Raw genomic sequence first — 22,052 nt, 5'->3', positions numbered from 1 at the left:
TTGGATCTAGGTATATTGTTAATAAAGTAAGGAAAATTATTGTAGGCTTTGCTCCTACATACATTGGCGGTGTGTCCTTTTTTAAGACAGTTAAAGCAAACAGGTTTGAATTTTTGCTTACCTTTTCCTTTGAATGTCGGTTGCTTCTTTGATGCTTAAGTATTTGTTCCTAAGGATTCTACTTCCTCATGTCTAGAGAGACCAAGTCTATTGGTATTCTTTACTGATCTAGATGACTCAAGCTTTTGCTCTAGCTTGACAGTACTTTTTTTGAACTTAGCAAGTATTTCCTTTGACTCAGAGAGTTCTTTGGAAATAGCAGTATTTGTCTTCATTAGGCTTGCATTTTCAGAGATGGCTATGTTCAGTTCATCTTGTACTCCTTCTTTTTCCATTCTTCTCTCATGAAGATGAGCAGTCAGTGCACTAATCTCTTGTTTCAACTTGGAGATCTCATGATCTTTTTCCTTCACTAGATCTTTAGCTTTCCTCCGGTTCTCAAGCTCTTGACTAAATTGAATAGTCAGTCCTTCCAACTCCTTTCTCAGGTTGGAGTTTTATTCATTCAACTTATTTACTTTTTCTATCATGGCTTCCATATCTGCTTCATCTGCAGAACTATTTTCAGATAGCTCCATCAACTTTTCTGCATGTTCTCTCCTTTTTGCTTGGAATGCCTTGTATTTGACCATAAGATCATCATAGGCTTGCTCAGACTGAGTGAGTCATTGAGTAAGTTCCCTCAAGGTGTATTCCCCCATACCTCTTTCCAAGTGGTTAGACTTATATAAAGGTAGGCTCTGATACCAACTAATGAATACTAAGAGGGGGGGCTGAATTAGTATGCCAAAAATCACTGAACTAAAACACTTAAATAGTCTGAAGATAAACTGGTAAAACAGTTTAACAGATAGACCAGTTATCACACATGCAAACCAAAATGCAAATAAAGAATTCACCCACAAAAGCAATACAACCATAACACAAGATATTTGACGTGGAAACCCAAATGGGAAAAACCACAGTGAGATGAAACTCACAAGTCACTATCTGCAGATAGAAACCAGACCGGTTAAGGTCTTACAATGTTCTTCACCAGAATAGATCCTGTTAGGAATCTCAATCTCTGTTAGGAGATAAGTCCGATTAAAGACTACCTTTCTAGAGGATTTTGGATTCAGAGAGGTGAACCACCTTGTTAGAGGATTTTACAAAAGGCTTTTGGGCCTACCTAGTTAAGGGCTATAAATTTGTCAAAGATGTGAGTAATCAACAAGTGTTTGATCTATCTAATAGCACAGACTACATGGTTAGATCTAGTATAGCTCACAGCTAATGCATTCCAGCATTACTTCAGTCTTCTCTGTCTCTCACTCAGTTACAACTTAATCTTCTCAGATAAGATTGCTCTTACAACAACTCATCAACCACCTTAAACCCTAGCACAACATAAACCCTTTTTGCAACTTTATAAAAAACCCTAGACATGATGTCCTTTTAAAGGAATCTGATTTCATGTTGGTCCAATAGGATTACATTACAATTTCCTAGGTTCAATGAATCTAGATATACTCAGTAACACAACACAAATAGCACCGTTAGTGTGTCGGTACCATCAAACAATCGGTGGATTGGTAACTCATCTCAGAGTATTACCAGTTCATACAAAATATCAGTTGCCGATTTGACAAAAATGAAGACTGGTAAGAATGTGTTATGTCGCTTTGCTCCCTCGTACCACTTGAGATCTACTAACTGCTTGGGATCAACATGCCGCTTTAGACCGAGAAACACATTCTGTAAAATCACCAATAGTCTAAAGACTAGAATACAACATACCAATTGGAATAGATACCAGTTGAGCTCTAGCTCATACATATAAAGGGGATCTCAATGCAAGTGTGTGTCCATCAATGACAATCACAACATAAACATCAAAAATTTCAACATTTGCCTCAAGTACCTTTAAACTTTTCTTCCAAAGTCCAAAACTCTGATACCAATTGATAGTTCTGATACTTAATGTAAGTACAGATCCAATAGCCAACAAGATGAGAAGGGGGGGTGAATCATTCAAACTTAATCTTCCATAAAAACATCAGATTCAACCTCGGTAACATATACTTCAGTAATATAACCAAAATTGCTAAATATGCAAACTCAAAAGCATATAAACATCATAAACCTCATAACACCAGATTTAACGTGGAAACCCAAATAGGGAAAAACCACTGTGGGATTTTGGACCCACTAAGAAATATACTCTTCTAGAGTATGCTCAGTTAAAAGCAAATCTTGTTAAATATTACAAACACATTGCTAGATGTGACCCGGTTGAGGGATTTCCCTCAGATCTATTAGGATCTTCACCTTGTTAGAAGTGACCTTGTTAAAGGATTTCAAACACTCAATTAGAATGTCACCTTACTAGAGGGTTTTACAAATAAGACTGTTAAGTCAACTCGATTAAGAGATTTTCTATCACTTTCACAAAATAACAGTAATAAAATCTATCCGTAGCTTCACATCTAAAATGCTAAAGTGGATACTTATTTGCTCAATACAATCTAGACATAGAACTAATCTTGTCCATCTGTTGGGCTTCTATACTCTGTTATTCAAACAGATCTTCAAGCTTCTGTGCTCGGTAATCCCTATGTAGCATCCCTATGCATACATTTGCCCGTGTACATTGTTTATCAATAGTTCCCTATTTATAAACAATTCTCCAACTGCTTAATCTCCTTGATCACATTTCCCATGATTAATCATAGCCATCGGATCTTCAAACTTTGACCAGGTTCAATGTATCCTTCAATCTGAAAATGTTTTACCCTACCTTGGAACTTGCATACATTTCTTGGAACTTGTGCTAGGGTATTGTGGTTCAATCTGAGCTGTAGATCTTCATGCTGATTTTCCTTTGCCATAGATTCATTAAAAAACTTCATGCATGACATACCAATCATTTAATCAGTTCCAACTCATCAGCTTCCTTCATTAAATAACGCATGTAACCATTTAATGTATTATGTTATAGCTCGATTACAACTCGGTAACAACTCAGTAAATACTAAACTTCACTCGGTAGACATTCTGCCTTCATTAACCGATAGTGATAACCTTAGGGTTTACCGACTAGGTTCTTTGCTCGGTAAAATAGTATAGTATTAACCTTACAATTTACAACATATGTATGATGTTAAAACAATCTAAACATCATGATCTCATCATTGTTTGACTCGGTAATAGTTTCCCATTGAATACCTTATTCATCCCCTTATTCATCATATTCTTTCTGTGTCTTTTACTGACATCTTTATACTCTTCAAATCATACTTCTCAAGATATGGCAACATCATATTGAATTAGAAAATCAATTTCCTGACATCAATGACAAAATAATAATATCAAGATAGTAAACATCCTTAATCATTTATATCCATAATCATTAACAACCTTCTCAATATCCTTATTGAAATGCCAGCAATCTCCCATTGTCTATTATAATGCCAAATGCCAACATTACTTACAAGAGGGGCCTGCACATGCAGGAAGGCCAACTGCCTAGAGCTCACTGCTCAATGGGAAGTCTCACTGACTTACAATGATGGATTATATAAATCCAGTATCTTATATTGCTTCAGAATAGCATCTATAATGCCAGATCCAGTACCGGTTTCTGCTTTGCTTCTTACATAAACCCTTAACCTATAATTCGCATGATAGGTTTGCCTTATTTCACCTAATATATTCCACTTTTTTACTTACAAATGTTCTACAATGATCTCTCTTATATAAGAGTCATTTTACAATGATGCCAAGTTGGCTTACAAAGATTTTACAATAATAAACAAAATATAATATAACAAAAATCCTATCGGCCTCTGTGCCGGTATGCTTCCTTTCTCTGCCGGTGTTGGTGGTTTGAGTGCTGGTGTAGAGTCTGATCTTGCTAGTGTTGGTGTAATGCCTTGCCGGTGTCATAGGATTGTAATGTTGCCATCAATGACAAACCTTCAATCACTTACAATGTCTCATTGGAGTGTGCATATGCCAACAGATTCACCCCCCCCTCTTAGTAGTTGACCGGATACTTATTCTTTCATCATACCATCAGTCCTCAACATTAGTAACTTGTTCATTATCAGCCTTTACACTTTTTTGTATTTGTCAGTATCTCAACATTTGTTTGTACATTTGTAACTACTGGGGGCTCAATTTCCACTATCTTAATATTTTTCAAGGAGAGCTCAACAAAGTTTCACTTGTCACTTATCACTTGGGTGTTGATTTGGAGAGAGGAGTTTGTGAAATCCTCTCAAAGGTCAAATTTGGTGACACATGTATCCTAACATTGTTGAGTTGACTATGGCAAGGTCTTATTTTGTAGGAAGTTGGCACCCACTTGGAAGAGTAAAGTTTGGAAGTTATACTACAAATGGAATTGTGCATGAATGCATTTTCTATTTCCTTGTTGAGTCTACATGGAATACGGATGGCTTTGGAGGTGTAGTTAGCTTTGATAGGTGCTTGTTGCATCTACAGTTTTGTGTGGCACCTTACCTATGGAATATTCATGATTGGATGTTATGTTTGGAAATCATTTATTTGTGCATTGTTGTTTTCATATGATGAACTGGTGATAATGTATGTTGTCATTGATGTCAATAAGTGCTTAAGAAGGTAAACCGGTATGCACCAATATGAAGATCAGAAGCGGTTATGGTCAACCGGATGGGTGGACTGGTGTCAGGGTTCACTAAGTGTGACTATCGATTGGCAGTCTCAGTTTAGCTCTAGGGTTTTCGGTTTGGCTTGTGCAATGCAACCGATGATGTTTTGTGATGAGTTAGTTAAAAACAAGGATAAGGATCAAGATGCCACATCAACTGTGTGCACGTGAAGGATTTCTTTGAGGATCTTGTGAGTGAAGATCGAATGCATTGAATGTCTACCTCGAGAATATGCGTTTTTCTTAGCGGTGTGTGAAGAGCGCATGATGGGTTACTATTTTCGAGATGCGGTGAAGATTGGATGATGCAGAATGTCTTGAGATCTGTCTTAGATCATTTCATTCTATGCAATGTGTTTTGACAGTCAGAATTGGATCGCTTGTAATTGTAAACCTAAAATGTTTAGGGTTTATGGTTTATGCTACCGACCTAATTATTGTCTATAAGGTCGATGAGTTTTGTTATTGCAGTGGTTGGCAAAATTTGTGTTTGTGTCCACATATTGGAGATTAGGTACTTGCCAAACTAGAGTGAGGAATCTACTGAGTGTGTGATAACTCAATGATGAACGAATAGTACCAAACCGGTACTGAGAGGGGGGGTGAATCAGTACAGGCAAAATACTATCCAAAACCGGTTTGTCAGCAAATACTCCAAGTGACTGGCAAGCAGTGACTCTGGTTAAAACAAAGTGCAACTGGTAGGACCTAGAACAACTAAAACAATCATATACCAGTTACTCACTAAGATTTCCTCTTAGCTCAATACTATAGTACCATTACACCCTCATGCATGAACAGGTAAACTATCATTAGATCTTCACAATAGTTAGTTCAATATGTTTTATAGATAGGCATAAAACACAAAACCATCATATGCTCAACAGGTAATAACAAAGCATCACAAGATAAAAGCATCACATATGACACACATATTTTTCACGTGGAAACCCAACTGGGAAAAACCACGGTGGGATGAATACCCACAAGCTACCTTTTGAACTCTTTAGAAGCCTGCTCTGTTAGGAGCCTTGTCCGATTAAAGACATTACAATAGGTTCTACTAAGAACCAATCCTGTTAGGGATCACCTGATTAAGGGATGGCTATAATACCCAGTTAAGGGTTAAACCCAGTTAGGGTTACCTTGTAAGAGGATTTCAAGAACTCAATAGCTAAAGGATCTCCAGAGCTCTATAGCTTCCCAAAACTCAATAACTTCAAGTTACCCTATTAAGGGATTTGTATCAAGCCGATTAAGGCTACCCTGTTAAGGGATTTCACAAGTGTTGAAGTCGTTAAAGATCAACAGGAATTACAATGATCTGGTAACAACACTCAATGCTAATGCAGATCCATTTTGGCTCATCTCCACCTTTTGCACATTCGCTTTGCAGGTATCTCTTCTCTCCTTTGGTCTAGCATAAATTATGTATCACTTTCCTTGGATACATACATACAACTTTTTCCAACAACCTTATAAAGAGACACAACATTGACCTTATAAGAAACAGACAGGTCGGTAGTAAAAACCCTAAACCCTAAACCCTAAACCTATTAGGTTAAGCAATTCAAATGGTTCAATCCTGACTGTTGAATCATATTGCATTAAATGCAACACTCTTGAATTGATCTCAAGACATTCTCCATTGTCCATTATCCACTGATTTCATGGTGGTTGATAACCCATCACATGTTATCACTGTTTGACAAACTTTGCACATTCCCAAGGTAGATAGGGATAGTGTTCTTCATGCAAGATCCTTCACACATACAAGGCTTACATGGAAACATGATCTGTTCTCCGTTATACTGCTAACTCATCACACAAAGATCACCGAATGAGTTACACAGGCTTGAGGTACTCCAACTGGAAATCCTGAAGTGGAAACTACCTACCAACCGGTAGTTATACAATGCTTCCATGTGCCGGTTCCCATAACTGCATGTCGATTCATTGTGACATGTTAGTTCATCTTGAACAAATATACCGCTTCACTTTGGCATATATACCAGTTCATATATATATGCGGGTTCTCTCTTCTCACATGTCACATGTGCCGGTTCACATCATGTCACATATTGACATCATTGACAACATACAATATCATTATGTCTTCATATCGGTTCACATAATGCCAACAATCTCCCCCTTTGTCATTGATGGCAATATACAAAGATATCTCTCCGCTTCACATCTTCTCCCCCTTTGACAACAATGCCAAAGTGGAGGCACAAGAATCCCTATTCCATTATGCTGCCCCCCTTGAGGAGTAGCACCCTTCAACACATCAATCAACAAAAAATTTGACTATGCAATACCTGACTGATGTGGAACAAATACTTTTAGTTCACCTCCTGAAGGGGCAGTACCCCCAATTCACCTCTTAAATGCACAAATGTAGTCTTTGGGAGAGGCTTAGTGAATATGTCTACTAACTACTCCTTACTGGAAACATGTTCCAGTGCAATCTCTTTATTCTGAACCTTTTCCCTCAAGAAATGATACTTAAGCTCAAAATGCTTGGTTCTAGAATGTAAAACTAGATTCTTTGAAATATTGATAGCACTTGTGTTATCACAGAATATACTTACCGGTTCAAATACAAGGATTTTGAAGCCATTTAAAACATGCTTCATCTAGATTATCTAAGTGTAGTTCATGAAGGTTGCAACATACTCTGCTTCCACAGTAGACTGAGAGCTACAACTTTGCTTTTTACTCATCCATGAGATCAGTCTACCACCGAGAAAGAATGCACCACCGGTTGTGCTTTTCCGGTCATCCACATTACCTGCCCAATCAACATCTGTGAATACTTTCAGAATGAAATCATTGTTGTATGGGTACCATAATCCATAGTCAATTGTTCCCTTCAGATACCTAAGAATCTGCTTGACTGGAACCTTGCAGTAATGCCAACTGCATGTGCAATATCCGGTCTGCTATGCACTACATAATGCAACTTACCAATTATTGATCGATATTCTTTCTCATCAGCCAGTGTGGAATCATCCTCTTTTGACAGTTTACAACTGGTCACCATCGGTGTACCAACTGGTTTGCTATCTTCCATGCCAAAGGTCTTCAACACCTCTGACATATTTGGACTGAGTGATAAAGATTCCATCTTTCATCTGTTGGATCTGTAGTCCAATGAAGAACTTAATCTCCCCTATGAGTGACATCTCAAACTCTTTCTTCATCTCATCAGCAAACTCATGACTCATCTTGTCATCTCCACCAAAGATAATGTCATCAACAAAAACCTCACAGATCAGGATCTGATCTCGTTCAGACTTCAAGTAGATATTACTATCTTCACTTGTTCTCTTAAATCCAATCATCACAAGATGGGAATGTAGATGTTCATACCATCCTCTAGGTGCCTGCTTTAGATCATATAAGGCTTTATGTAGCCTGTACACCATATCACTGACTTCAGATAGGGAAAACCCATCTGGTTGCTCTATATACACCTCCTCTTCAAGTACACCATTTAGGAATGCAGAGTTTACATCCATTTGATATACCTTGAATCCTTTAAAAGCTACATATGCAAGAAGCATACAAACTCCTTCCAATTTGACTACAGGAGCAAAGGTTTCTCCATAGTCTTCTCCTTCTTCTTGAGCATATCCTTTACACACCAATCTGACTTTATTCCTAATCATTGTGCCATCCTCATTTAGCTTGTTTCTGAACACCCATTTGGTGCCAATGACATTTTTATACTTCAGTCTGGGTACCAAGGACCATGTACCATTTTTCTCTATCTGGTCAAGTTCCTCTTCCATTGCCTTGATCCAGTCTTCATCTTTATGAGCCTCTTTGAATGATTTAGGCTCAAATTCAGAGATCATACATGAGTTTTCGCTGATCTTTCTTCTTGTAAGGATTCCTACATCCTTATCTCCTATGATCTGCTTAGGATCATGATTCAGCTTGACATACCGAGGAATGGTCTTGACTGGTTCTTCTTTCTTTTCCTCTTCATCCTCATCTTCAACAGTATCAGCATTCATCGATTCAGGAACACTATTATTGGTACTTGGTTGACTAACAACTGATTCCCAGAAGGTTGCAACCGGTTCAATTGCAGCTTGCTCACTGCCAGTTTCCTAAGTTTTCTTAGAGGATTCATCAACTCTTACATTGATACTTTCCATAATTCTCTGAGTCCTATTGTTGTAGAACTTGAGGGCTTTACTCTTGGTGGAATATCCTAGGAATATTCCCTCATCACATTTAGCTTCAAATTTGCCCTGATGTTCACTCCTCTTGATGTAACATTTGCTACCAAATACCCTAAAGTAGCTAACCACAAATGTCTTACCGGTCCAATACTCATAAGGAGTTTTGTCTTTACCTTTCTTGATGAGTACCCGGTTCATTGTGTAGACTGCAGTGCTCACCGCTTCTCTCCAAAAGGTGTGAGCTACCTTCCCTTGAATCAACATGGTTCTAGCTGCTTCAACCATAGTCCGGTTATTCCTCTCTGCTAGGCCATTCTATTGTGGAGTCTGGGGGGCAGACAGTTGTCTCTTGATGCCAAATTCTTCACAATACTTGTTGAATTCACAAGAAGTGAATTCCCCTCCTTGATCATTTCTGAGACATTTGATCCTTTTACTGCTTTCCTTCTCCACTAATGCTCTGAAAGCTTTGAATTTCACAAAGGCTTCAGACTTGTCTTTCAAGAATGTGACCCACATCATTCTTGAGTAGTCATCAGTGAGAATCATGAAGTACCTATCACCCTGCACACTTCTAGTTTTCATAGGACCACACAAATCAGTATGCACAAGATCAAGCAAGTTGTCAGCAGTGAAATATTTACCTTTAAAGGTTGAGGAAGACATTTTCCCCAATTGACACTCTCTACACAAGGTATTATCAGGTTTTCTTAGCACCAAAAACCCTCTAATTGCCTTGATCTTACTGGCCTTCACAATGTTATCAAAGTTTACATGGCAGAGTCTCCTATGCCATATCTAGCTATCATCAAACTTAGCCATAAGACATGTGCTTATATTTGAGTTCAGATGAAATAGGTTACCTTTGGTCTGCATGTCGGTTGCCACCAATTCACCCTCTTTTCCTTTGATTCTGCAAACTCCGTTCTTGAATTCCAGAGTGAGGCGACTATCATTCAGCTGGGCAACACTTAGAAGGTTGTGTCTGAGACCATCAACCCAGTACACATTGTCAGCACTACTCTTTCCATTCAGAGAGATGGACCCTTTGCCTTTGACCATGCATGGTGCATCATTGCCAAAGTGAACCACACCACCATCATACTCCTCCAAGGATAGAAACATGCTTCGGTCACCAGTCATATGGTGAGAACAACCACTGTCAATGGTCCACTCATTGGAATTATCAAACCGGGAGACAAGAGCCTTCTTGTCTGCCACATCTTCCTTTACAGCAACAAACACAATGTCTTCATTCTCTTCATCTTCTGATCACTCATCTGTGACACCTTCATCAACTGCTACAAAATAGTTTCTTCGGTTTCCTCCTTTGAATTTCTTGAACCTTTTTGGTTTGTCCTTATTATTGCCATTAGGATAGTTTATAGCAATATGTCCTATTCGGTTACAAGAAAAGCATTTCAAAGGTAGCTTACCTTTATATTTACCAATTCCTTTAGGAAGCTTTCTAGCAAGGAGAGCTTCAAATGCCATCAGAATCTCCTCATCATTCATTTCTCTACTTTGTCTAGGTTCACCACTAGTGCTAGCTTCTTTTCCTTTTCTGGATGGTATAGAAGAAGCTTTAAATGCTGATTTAGTCTTTTGAACACTGCCATCAAAACTATTTAGCTCATAGCCTGTCAACCTGGCTATGATGGAGTCCAAGGATACCTTAGTCTTGTCTATTGATCTCAGCTCCTCAATAGCAGCAACCCTTATTGCATAGACCGGCAACAGGGATCTCGGGACTTTAATTACCATAGTGGAATATTCTATTTTACCACCTGCACTCTTGATTTCTCCAACAACTATTTTGATTCTTATTCCATACTGCCGAATGGTCTCACCTTCAACCATCTACATATCTTCAAACTTCCCTCGCAAGCTTTCTTCCTTAGCCTGTTTTACATGTTCATCACCACCATAGATATTTTCAAGAGCATCCCATACCTCTTTGGGATTTACCTTGTCCTGAACATCAATAAACTCAATGTCGGATAGACTACTAATAAGGGCTTCCATGACTTGCCCATTTTCTTGTATCTTTCTCTTTTGGTCATCGATGAGAGTACTGGTAGGGACAACATAGACATTCTCAACATAACTCCAGTGTTGAGCACCCATGCTTCTGATGAATATCTTCATCCTATCTTTCCATATACCAAAATTTTCCCTATTAAACTTTGGACCTTCCCTCTTCATCATTTGACTGGGATATTTACCTCAAGCGGTTAAGCTTACAACACAAAGGACCTAGAGGGCTCTAATACCAATTGATAACTCAATGATGAACAAATAGTACCAAACCGATACTGAGAGGGGGGAGTGAATCAGTATAGGCAAAATACTATCCAAAACCGATTTGTCAGCAAATACTCCAAGTGACTGGCAAGCAGTGACTCTGGTTAAAACAGAGTGCAACCGGTAGGACCCAGAACAACTAAAACAATCATAAACCGGTTACTCACTAAGCTTTCCTCTTAGCTCAATACTATAGTACCATTACACCCTCATGCATGAATAGGCAAACTATCATCAGATCTTCACAATAGTTAGTTCAATATGTTTTATAGACAAGCATAAAACAAAAGACCATCATATGCTCAACAGGTAATAACAAAGCATCACAAGCTAAAAGCATCACACATGACACACATATTTTTCACATGGAAACCCAACTGGGAAAAACCATGGTGGGGATGAATACCCACAAGTTGCTTTTTGAACTCTTTAGAAGTCCGCTTTGTTAGGAGCCTTGTCCGGTTAAAGACATTACAATAGGTTCTGCTAAGAACCGATCCTATTAGGGACCACCTGGTTAAGGCATGGCTATAATACCCGGTTAAGGGTTAAACCTGGTTAGGGTTACCTTGTTAGAGGATTTCAAGAACTCAATAGCTAAAGGATCTCCAGAGCTCTATATCTTCCCAGAACTCAATAACTTCAAGTTACCCTATTAAGGGATTTGTATCAAGTCAGTTAAGGCTACCCTATTAAGGGATTTCACAACTATTGAAGTGGTTAAAGATCAATAAGAATTACAATGATCTGGTAACAACACTCAATGCTAATGCAGATCTATTTTGGCTCATCTCCACCTTCTGCACATTCACTTTGTAGGTATCTCTTCTGTCCATTGGTCTAGTAAGAATTATGTATCACTTTCCTTGGATACATACATACAACTTTTGCCAACAACCTTAGAAAGAGACACAACATCGACCTTATAGGAAACAGACAGGTTGGTAGTAAAAACCCTGAACCCTAAAGCTATTAGGTTAAGCAATTCAAACGGTTCAATCCTGACCGTTGAATCATACTACATTAAATGCAACACTCTTGAATCGATCTCAAGACATTCTCCATCATCCATTATCCATCGATTTCATGGCAGCTGATAACCCATCACGCGTTATCACCATTTGACAAACTTCGCACATTCCCAAGGTAGATAGGGATAGTCTTCTTCATGCAAGATCCTTCACGTGCACAGGGCTTACATGGCAACATGATTTGTTCTCCATTATACTACTAACTCATCACACAAAGATCACAGATTGAGTTACACAGGCTTGAGGTACTCCAACTGGAAATCCTAAAGTGGAAACTACCTACCAACTGGTAGTCATACAATGCTTCCATGTGCAGGTTCCCATAATTGCATGCTAGTTCATTGTGACATGTCGGTTCATCTTGAACAAATATACCGCTTCACTTTGGCATATATACCGGTTCATATATATATGTGGGTTCTCTCTTCTCACATGTCACATGTGTCGGTTCACATCATGTCACATATTGACATCAATGACAACATACAATATCATTATGTCTTCATACCGGTTCACATACTGCCAACAGTGTGATTGTAGAAGAGAGGAACTGAAAAGGATCTGCCTTAGCAAGAAGTGTTGTTATCAGATCGAAGTGTTTTACTTGTTGTCTTCTAACCATTTCAACAGAAGGCAAATACCTTGAACGGGTAGCTTTAACAAGCTTTGTTGTAAATCCTCTAACTAGGTGGCTCAAGTTCATTGAGTTATTTAAATCTTCTAGTGAGGTAACTCTTAGCAGGGTTTCAACCTTTAACATGGTATATAGCCATCCCTTAACCGAGTGATCCCTAACAGGATCTATTTCGAATAGAACCTTATTGTAAAATCTTTAACCGGTCTAGGCTCCTAACAGAGCAGACTTCAAAAGAGTTCACAAAAAAGCTTGTGGGTATTCATCCCCATCGTGGTTTTTCCCATTTGGGTTTCCATGTGAAAAATTTGTGTGTTATGGGCTATGAGTTTTTGACGTGATGCTTGTGTGATTCTGATTAAGTTAGATATCCATGTAGTGTTAAATGGTTATGGTATTATTGATACAACTCATGCATGATTATATCGATGAAGTTGTCATCAAGATTTGAGATCTGTTGAATGTTGTCTGAAGTATTTGTGTTTAACTGGTATTATTATGGTTAAGTTTAGAGGTGAAGACAACCAGTTAGCTGCGTTTTGATATGTCAAAGTGTTGAAGCAGTTTTTGTGTGTACTGATTCACCCCATCCCCCCTCTCAGTATTGGTTAGGACCTTAGTAGTTCATCATTATTTATCAATTGGTATCAAAGCACATCCAGGTCCTCAGTGATATAATCTTAACCGCTTGAGGCAAAAGATCATGTTTTAATGATGAAGAGGGAAGGTTCTAAGTTTAATAGGGACAAATTTACAATATGGAAGCACAGGATGAAGATATATATCAGGAGTTTGGGTGCACAACATTGGAGCTATGTTGAGAATGCCTATGTAATCCCCACTGGCATTCTAACCGATGATTAGAAAAGAGAGATACAAGAAAATGGGCAAATCATGGAAGCCCTTATTAGCAGCTTGTCCGATGTAGAGTTCATTGATGTACAAGATAAGGACAATCTGAAAGAAGTATGGGAAAAAATGGAATCCATTTATGGCGGTGATGAACATGTCAAGCAAGCTAAGGAAGAAAGTCTTAGAGGAAAGTTTGAAGATATGAGGATGGTTGAAGGAGAGACCATTCAGCAGTATGGCATAAGAATCAAGACAACGGTTGGAGAGATCAAGAGCACTGGTGGAACAATTGATGATGCCACTATGGTCAGTAAAGTTCTAAGATCACTTTTACCGGTCTATGCAATCAGGGTTGCTACTATTCAAGAGCTAAGGTCTATCAACAAAGCCAAGGTATCTTTAGACTCTATTATTGCAAAGTTGACTGCATATGAATTGAATAGCTATGATGGTAGTGTTCAGAAGACCGAGTCAGCCTTTAGAGCATTTGTTTCCTCCACACCGACCTGGAAAGGAAAAGAGGCCAGTACCAGTTATGAACCCAGGCCAAGCAGAGATATGGACGATGAGGAGATTCTGATGGATTTTGAAGCTCTTCTTGCCAAGAGACTTCCAAAAGGAATTGGAAAATATAGAGGTAAGATTCCTCTGAAATTTTTTCCCTACAATAAGATAGGACATATAGCTGTTAACTGTCCTAACAATGACAATAAGGATAAACTGGAGAGGTTTAGGAAGTATAAAGGAGTAGGTAGGAGAAATTGTCTTGTTGCAGTGGATGAAGGTGTTACCAATGAGGAATCTGAGGATGAAGAGAATGAGGACATAATGTTTGTGGCTGTCAAGGAAGAGTTTTCTGACCAGAAAGCCCTCATCTCACATATTGACAACTCTAACAAGTGGATCATTGATAGTGGGTGTTCTCACCGCATGACCAATGATCGGAGATTTCAAGAATATGATGTTGGCATTGTCATGTTTGGAAATGATGCACCTTGCATGGTGAAAGGAAAAGGATCCATCTCACTAAATGGAAAGAGTAGTGCAAATGATGTCTACTGGATGGAAGGCCTTAAGCATAATCTTTTGAGTGTTACTCAACTGAACGACAAAGGACTCATATTGGAATTCAAAGATGGAGTTTGTAGAATAATTGGAAAGAGTGGTGAACTTATTGCCACTGGTAAGCAGACCAGAGGAAACTTGTTTCAGCTAAATGCCAAGATTAGTCAGTGCCTAATGGACAAATTTGATGACAGTTGGATATGGAATAAGAGACTTTGTCATATGAATTTTGACAATATTGTAAAGGCTAGTAAGATCAAGGTAGTAAGAGGATTGTCTTTTCTGAACAAACCAAAGAATGCCTTGTGTAGAGAATGCCAACTTGGGAAGATGTCTTCCTCAACCTTCAAAGGTAAGTCTTTTTCTGCAGAGAACTTACTTGATCTAGTGCACATTGATCTGTGTGGTCTAATGAAAACTAGAAGCATTCATGGAGATTGGTACTTCATGATTCTTACCGATGATTGCTCAAGAATGATGTGGGTCACATTCTTGAAAGACAAATTTGAGGCATTTGGAAAGTTCAAATCCTTTAGGGCATTGGTTGAGAAGGATAGTGATAGAAGGATAAAATGCCTAAGGACCGATCAGGGAGGTGAATTTGCTTATGATGAATTCAATAAGTTCTACGAGGAGAACGTGATTAAGAGGAAATTGTCTGCCCCAAGGACACCATAGCAGAATGACATAGCAGAAAGAAACAATAGGGCTATGGTTGAAGTGACCATAACTATGTTGATCCAAGGAAATGTCGCTCACACATTTTGGAGAGAAGAGGTGAGCACTGCAGTCTATACCATGAACCAGGTACTCATTAAGAAAGGTAAAGACAAAACCCCCTATGAGTACTAGAACGGGAGGACTCCCAATGTGAGTTATTTCAAAGTGTTTGGGAGTAAATGCTATATCAGGAGAGGTGAGCACCTGAGTAAGTTTGATGCTAAGTGTGATGAAGAAATATTTTTGGGTTATTCCATTAAAAACAAAGCTCTCAAGTGCTACAAATGTAGGACTCAGAGGATTGTTGAGAGTATCAATGTCAGGGTTGATGAATCCCCTGAGAAGCCTGAGGAAACTGGTAGAAAACAAATGGAAGATGAACTGGGTTTAGCCTTCTGGGAACCAGAACTAAGATAGAAACAAGTGACAAACACTGCAAAGACCTCAGTGTCTCTATACCGGTAGAATATTCAATGGGTGAAGAAGAAGATGAAGCAGAAAAAGAAGAGGAAAAGCAAGCTGAACTAGCTACGGTCATTCCTAGGTATGTAAGATTGCATTATGATCCAAAGCAGATCATAGGAGACAAAGTTGCAAGAATACTTACAAGAAGAAAGGTGAAAGAAAATTCTTGCATGATTTTAGAATTTGAGCCTAAGACCACTAGAGAGGCACTTACCGAGGCACTTAACGATGAAGATTGGACAAAGGAAATGGAAGAGGAGTTGGACCAGATAGAGAAGAATGCAACATGGTCCTTGGTACCCAGACTGGAACACAAGAATGTCATAGGTACCAAATGGGTCTTCAAGGATAAGCTAAATGAAGAAGGCATAGTGGTAAGGAACAAGGCAAGACTTGTATGCAAGAGATATGCTCAGGAAGAAGGAGAAGACTATGGAGAAACCTTTTCCCCAGTATCTAGACTGGAAGGTGTCTAAATGCTACTTGCATTTGCAACATTCAAGGGGTTTAAGGTATAACAGATGGATGTGAAGTCTGCCTTCTTGAATGGAATCTTAGAGGAAGAAGTGTATATTGAGCAACCAGATGGGTTTTATTTGTCAGAAGATAGTGACATGGTGTGTGGATTACACAAGGCCCTGTATGGATTGAAACAAGCACCAAGGGCATGGTACGAATAGTTACACTCTCATCTTGTGATGATAGGATTTCAAAGAACAAGTGAGGACAACAACATCTACCTAAAATCTGAAGGTGGTTAGATTCTAATATGTGAGGTATTTGTAGATGATATAATCTTCGGTGGAGATGATGACATGAGTCATGCATTTGCAAATGAAATGAAAAAGGAGTTTGAGATGTCTTTGATTGGAGAGATAAAGTTTTTCATTGGTCTACAGATTCAGCAGATGAAAGAAGGTATCTTCATTACCCAATCCAAGTATATCAAAGAGGTATTGAAGACCTTTGACATGGAGGAGAGCAAACCAGTTGGAACGTCGATGGTGATCAGTTGCAAACTAACAAAGGATGATGATACAACATTGGTGGATGAGAAGGAGTACTGGTCGATGATCGGTAAGCTGCACTATGTGGTGTACAATAGACCGGATATTGCTCATGTAGTGGGAATAGTGGCTCATTTTCAGAAGAGTCCAAGAGAATCCCACTTGGTAGCGGTAAATAGGATTCTTAGATATCTGAAAGGGACAGTTGATTATGGATTGTGGTATCCATACAATGGCGACTTTGATCTCAAAGTATTTACCGATGCAGATTGGGCTGGTAATGTGGATGACTGGAAGAGCACAACCGGTGGAGTGTTCTTCTTTGGTGGAAGACTACTCTCATGGACGAGCAAGAAGTAGAGTTGTATTTCCCAATCTATAGCTAAAGCAGAGTATGTGGCAGCATTTATGAAGTGCACTCAGGCAATCTAGATGAAACATGTACTGAATGGATTCAAAGTGACTATATCTAAATTGGTGAGTATTTTTTGTGATAATACTAGTGTAATAAATATTTCCAAAAATCCAGTATTGCATGCTAGGACCAAGCATATTGAGTTCAAGTATCATTTTTTTGAAGGAAAAGGTTCAAAATAAAGAGGTTGTATTAGAACATGTTTCCAGTAAGGAGTAGCTAGCAGACATATTCACTAAGCCCTTACCGAAGACTACATTTACCTATTTGAGAGGTGAATTAGGGGTTATGCCCCTTCATGAAGTAAATTAAAGTTGTGTGCTCCACATCAGTCAGGTACTACCATGTCAGATCTTACAGGATTGATGTGTTGAAGGATGCTACTCCATAGGGGGAGTAGCATAGTGAAAATCAGAAGCTTGTGCCTCCACTTTGGCATTGTTGTCAAAGGGGGAGATGATATATGATGATGAAGATATATGGAGGAGCAAATATATGTGTGAGAAGTGATTGAGAAAAGTGCACACTAACCAGTTCACGTGCTAGTGGTGATCTTTTATATTGAACTGGTATATGTTATTCAGAATGGTGCAGTGGTATATGTTATTCAGAATGGTGCAAATATTGAGCACTAATACACTGAGTATTGCCATCAATGCCAAAGGGGGAGATTGTTGGCATATGATGAACTAGTGATAATGTATCTTGTCATTGATGTCAATAAGTGCTTAAGCAGGTGAACCAATATGCACTGGTATGAAGATTGGAAGCAGTTATGGTCAACCAGATGGGTGGACCAGTGTCAGGGTTCACTAAGTGTGACTACCGGTTGGTGGTCTCAGTTCAGCTCTAGGGTTTCCGGTTTGGCTTGTGCAGTGCAAACGATGATGCTTTGTGATGAGTTAGTTAAGAACAAGGATAAGGATCAAGATACCACGTCAGTTGTGTGCACGTGAAGGATTTCTTTAAGGATCTTGCACGTGAAGATCAAATGCATTGAATGTCTACCTCAGGAATGTGCGTGTTTCTTAGCGGTGTGTGAAGAGCGTGTGATGGGCTACTATTTTCCAGATGTGGTGAAGATTGGACAATGCATAATGTCTTGAGATCTGTCTTAGATCGTTTCATTCTATGAAATGTGTTTTGATGGTCAAGATTGTACCGCTTGTAATTGTAAACCTAAAATGTTTAGGGTTTAGGGTTTATGCTACCAACCTAATTGTTGTCTATAAGGTCGATGAGTTTTGTTATTGCAATGGTTGGCAAAAGTTGTGTTTGTGTCCATGTATTGGAGATTAGGTACTTGCAAAACTAGAGTGAGGAATCTGCAGAGTGTGATTGCAGAAGAGAGGAGCTGAAAAGGATCTGCCTTAGCAAGAAGTGTTGTTATCAGATCAGAGTGTTTTACCTTTTGTCTTCTAACCATTTCAACAAAAGGTAAATCCCTTGACCGGGTAGCTTACACAAGCTTTGTTGTAAATCCTCTAACCAGGTGGCTCAATTCATTGAGTTATTTAAATCCTCTAGCAAGGTAACTCTTAATAGGGTTTCAACCTTTAATAGGGTAAATAGCCATCCCTTAACCGGGTGATCCCTAACAGGATCAGTTCCTAACAGAACCTTATTGTAAAGTCTTTAACCAGACTAGGCTCCTAAAAGAGCGGACTTCAAAAGTGTTCACAAACAATCTTGTGGGTATTCATCCCCATCGTGGTTTTTCCCATTTGGGTTTCCATGTGAAAAATATGTGTGTTATGGGTTGTGAGTTTTTCATGTGATGATTGTGTGATTCTGATTAAGTTAGATATAGATGCAATGTTAAACGGTTGTGGTATTATTGATACAACTCATCCATGATTATATCGGTGAAGTAGTCATCAAGATTTGAGATCTGTTGAATGTTGTCTGAAGTATTTTTGTTTAACCGGTTTAGCTATCTGAAGTATCTGTGTTTAATTGGTATTGCTATGGTTAAGTTCAGAGGTGAAGACAAGGTTAGCTGCATTTTGATATGTCAAAGTGTTGAAGCATTTTTTGTGTTTACTGATTCAACCCCCCCCCCCATCTCAATAACAATTAGAACCTTAGTAGTCCATCATTATTCATCAATTGTAAGCTCTATAAATACAAGTATAGATGCTAGAGGAGCTTACAGTAGAGGAGTGATTCACATAGGGGTTATGTTATTGAATTTCCTCCAAGATGTAATCTCCATGTAAATGCTTAGAGCCTGAAAATGTATTGTAACCTTTGTTGTTGTATAATACATTGGTTATATATTTTGGAGTGTGGGGTTTCTCGCTCAAAATGATTTTCCCCACATAAATATGTGTTATGTTCTTTTGTCTTACTCTCCATGTTTTACGATTCTATGCTTTGAATTTGAATTCCATAATGCCATTGAAACTTGCTTGATTTGTAAATATCTATAGATTGGAACCTCTTTCCTTTAAGGATTTAATCATGGGAAATTAACTATGTATGATTCTTCTTTTTTGGCATAGTAGAATGTGTTTGTATCAGCATGATGTAATCTATTTGGTAAAGAAACATTGGATATTGGATGTGTATACTAATCTCAAATGAGTTTCTAGGATGCCCCATTTGCCTTCAATCATCCAATATAAATTGTAAAATTACCATTGATAGATTATACAATAAATGTACAAGTATATTTATTAGTTTTTTAGAAATTACATACTTGTGGACTCAACACGGATGCATAATCAAGAAATGAAAGCCCCATATATATAGGAGAATACTATAACCCTAGAATTTTATTACATATATTTCTTTAGATTACTTTTTATATGATAGTTTATTATAATGAACCTTATATTTTAAAAATAAATATAATAAATTATTCATTGATCAATACTAAAGGTGTTATCTAGCTGTGCATACATCAACACAATATTATCTAATGTGAATGTGTCTTACTCCTAGCTCTATATGTACCATACTCTCCAATGTGTGTGTCCTAAGCATCCTCGAACCTGTAATCACATATGGATCCACAACTATAACAAATGTGAGGTGACTAGTGATGCCTAATAGCCACATCCTCATCACATTGTGAAGAAGATCTATTATACTATAATAAGGATTGTGTGAGGGACCTAATATACTATAAGGTCTCAACTTCAATTATCTCCTTCATAGTGAAAGTTAGGGGTCTTGATGTCTTGACGTCTAGTTTTGAGCATGACATGTCACCTCTGTATCTTGTGCAAAGGTTTTGCTTGTATCCTAAAAATCACACATATCAAAATATTTTTGAATTTCATGGAGGATGAAATCACAAAAGTGTTTTCTCAAGAAATATCAATTATGGGACCTCATCATTTTTGTATGTGAGATGGTAAAAAACCATCCATCACTTATCCTTAAAACTATCTTTTTATTTCTTGGTGTTGGAACTAATGAATAGAGAATCTCTTTCAACTTTTGTGTAACAAATACTAGACATGAATTAGATTTTTTTTTCTCTTCCATTTTTTTATATGATAATTTTGTAGAATTGAATTGTTATGCATTCTCCCTATGATTGGACTATATGTTTATTTGGCCACTATCAATATATAGATGAGAAATAATAGATTCCAAAGATATGTCAATGGTACTTTGATACAAATTATTTGTATTTTGATTTTTAATCTGTTAACCAATATTTGTAGTTTTTTTTGTTAGTTTCAATTAGATCAAATAAGTTTGTTTATGTCTCATGAGGATGGTGAGGAATTGATGGGGATATTTGAAGAGCGTTAGGTTGTGTCTACTCTCTATTAGGATTTACCTCATGCACACAATTTGGTGAACTAAAGTTTTGAGTTGTTGAAAGCATTTCAGTTCCTTAAAAAATAAAATTTAAATGAATTAAATAATTAAAAAATAATTATATTCTAATTTAAACTATTAAAAACATAGATTTCTTGCCTTCTTGACCTCATAGTTGTTGTGACAACATCATGGTGGGTTGAATCCAATCAAACATTTACAAAGGCTCTAGTGTGATTCCTCTTTCCCATTTGGGCATTGAGATAAAATGGGCTTGGGTTGAAATAAGCCCAATCTTTGATTTTTTGTATTTTTATCAAAGCTAAAATGTGAGTGCATTATGGCGCGGTGACTATCAAGCCATAAAGAAAGCGCATATAATGTGCTCACATTTTTCCTTTGATTGACCAAAAAGTGGTTGTGGCGACTTTTACAAATGCCATAGGCCCAAGCCACTTAGCGTTGGAACCATGACCTATTTGCATATTATTATTTCAATATAGAGAGTTGCTATTTTTTGGGATATGATCCTTGGCCTATGTTTCCAACTCTAGAAGTCTAGAAATAGTTATTTGTGTTAATAGCACCATGGGTTGCGAATTTTTAGTAATTGAGAAAGTGAATGTGTTTTCTTTTGTTTAAATTCTTATACTTAGGTAAAGGTCGAAAAGGCAGCTCTAGAATCTTAGCACTTGCATGGCTTGCTCAACAATTAAGAGAGCACCCCATAGGAACCAAGTTCCTTTAGATAACACTCACTACACCATCCCTCATTTAGCTAGTCATAGAAGTTGTTTCACTCTCATAGTTGTGACCACTTCTTACCACTAGATGTGCTTTATAGGTGGTCC

The sequence above is a fragment of the Cryptomeria japonica genome, chromosome 7 (assembly GCF_030272615.1).
Source record: "Cryptomeria japonica chromosome 7, Sugi_1.0, whole genome shotgun sequence".
NCBI classification, from domain to species: domain Eukaryota; kingdom Viridiplantae; phylum Streptophyta; class Pinopsida; order Cupressales; family Cupressaceae; genus Cryptomeria; species Cryptomeria japonica.
The sequence above is the reverse complement of the archived record's forward strand: the minus strand, read 5'-3'. Positions refer to the sequence as shown.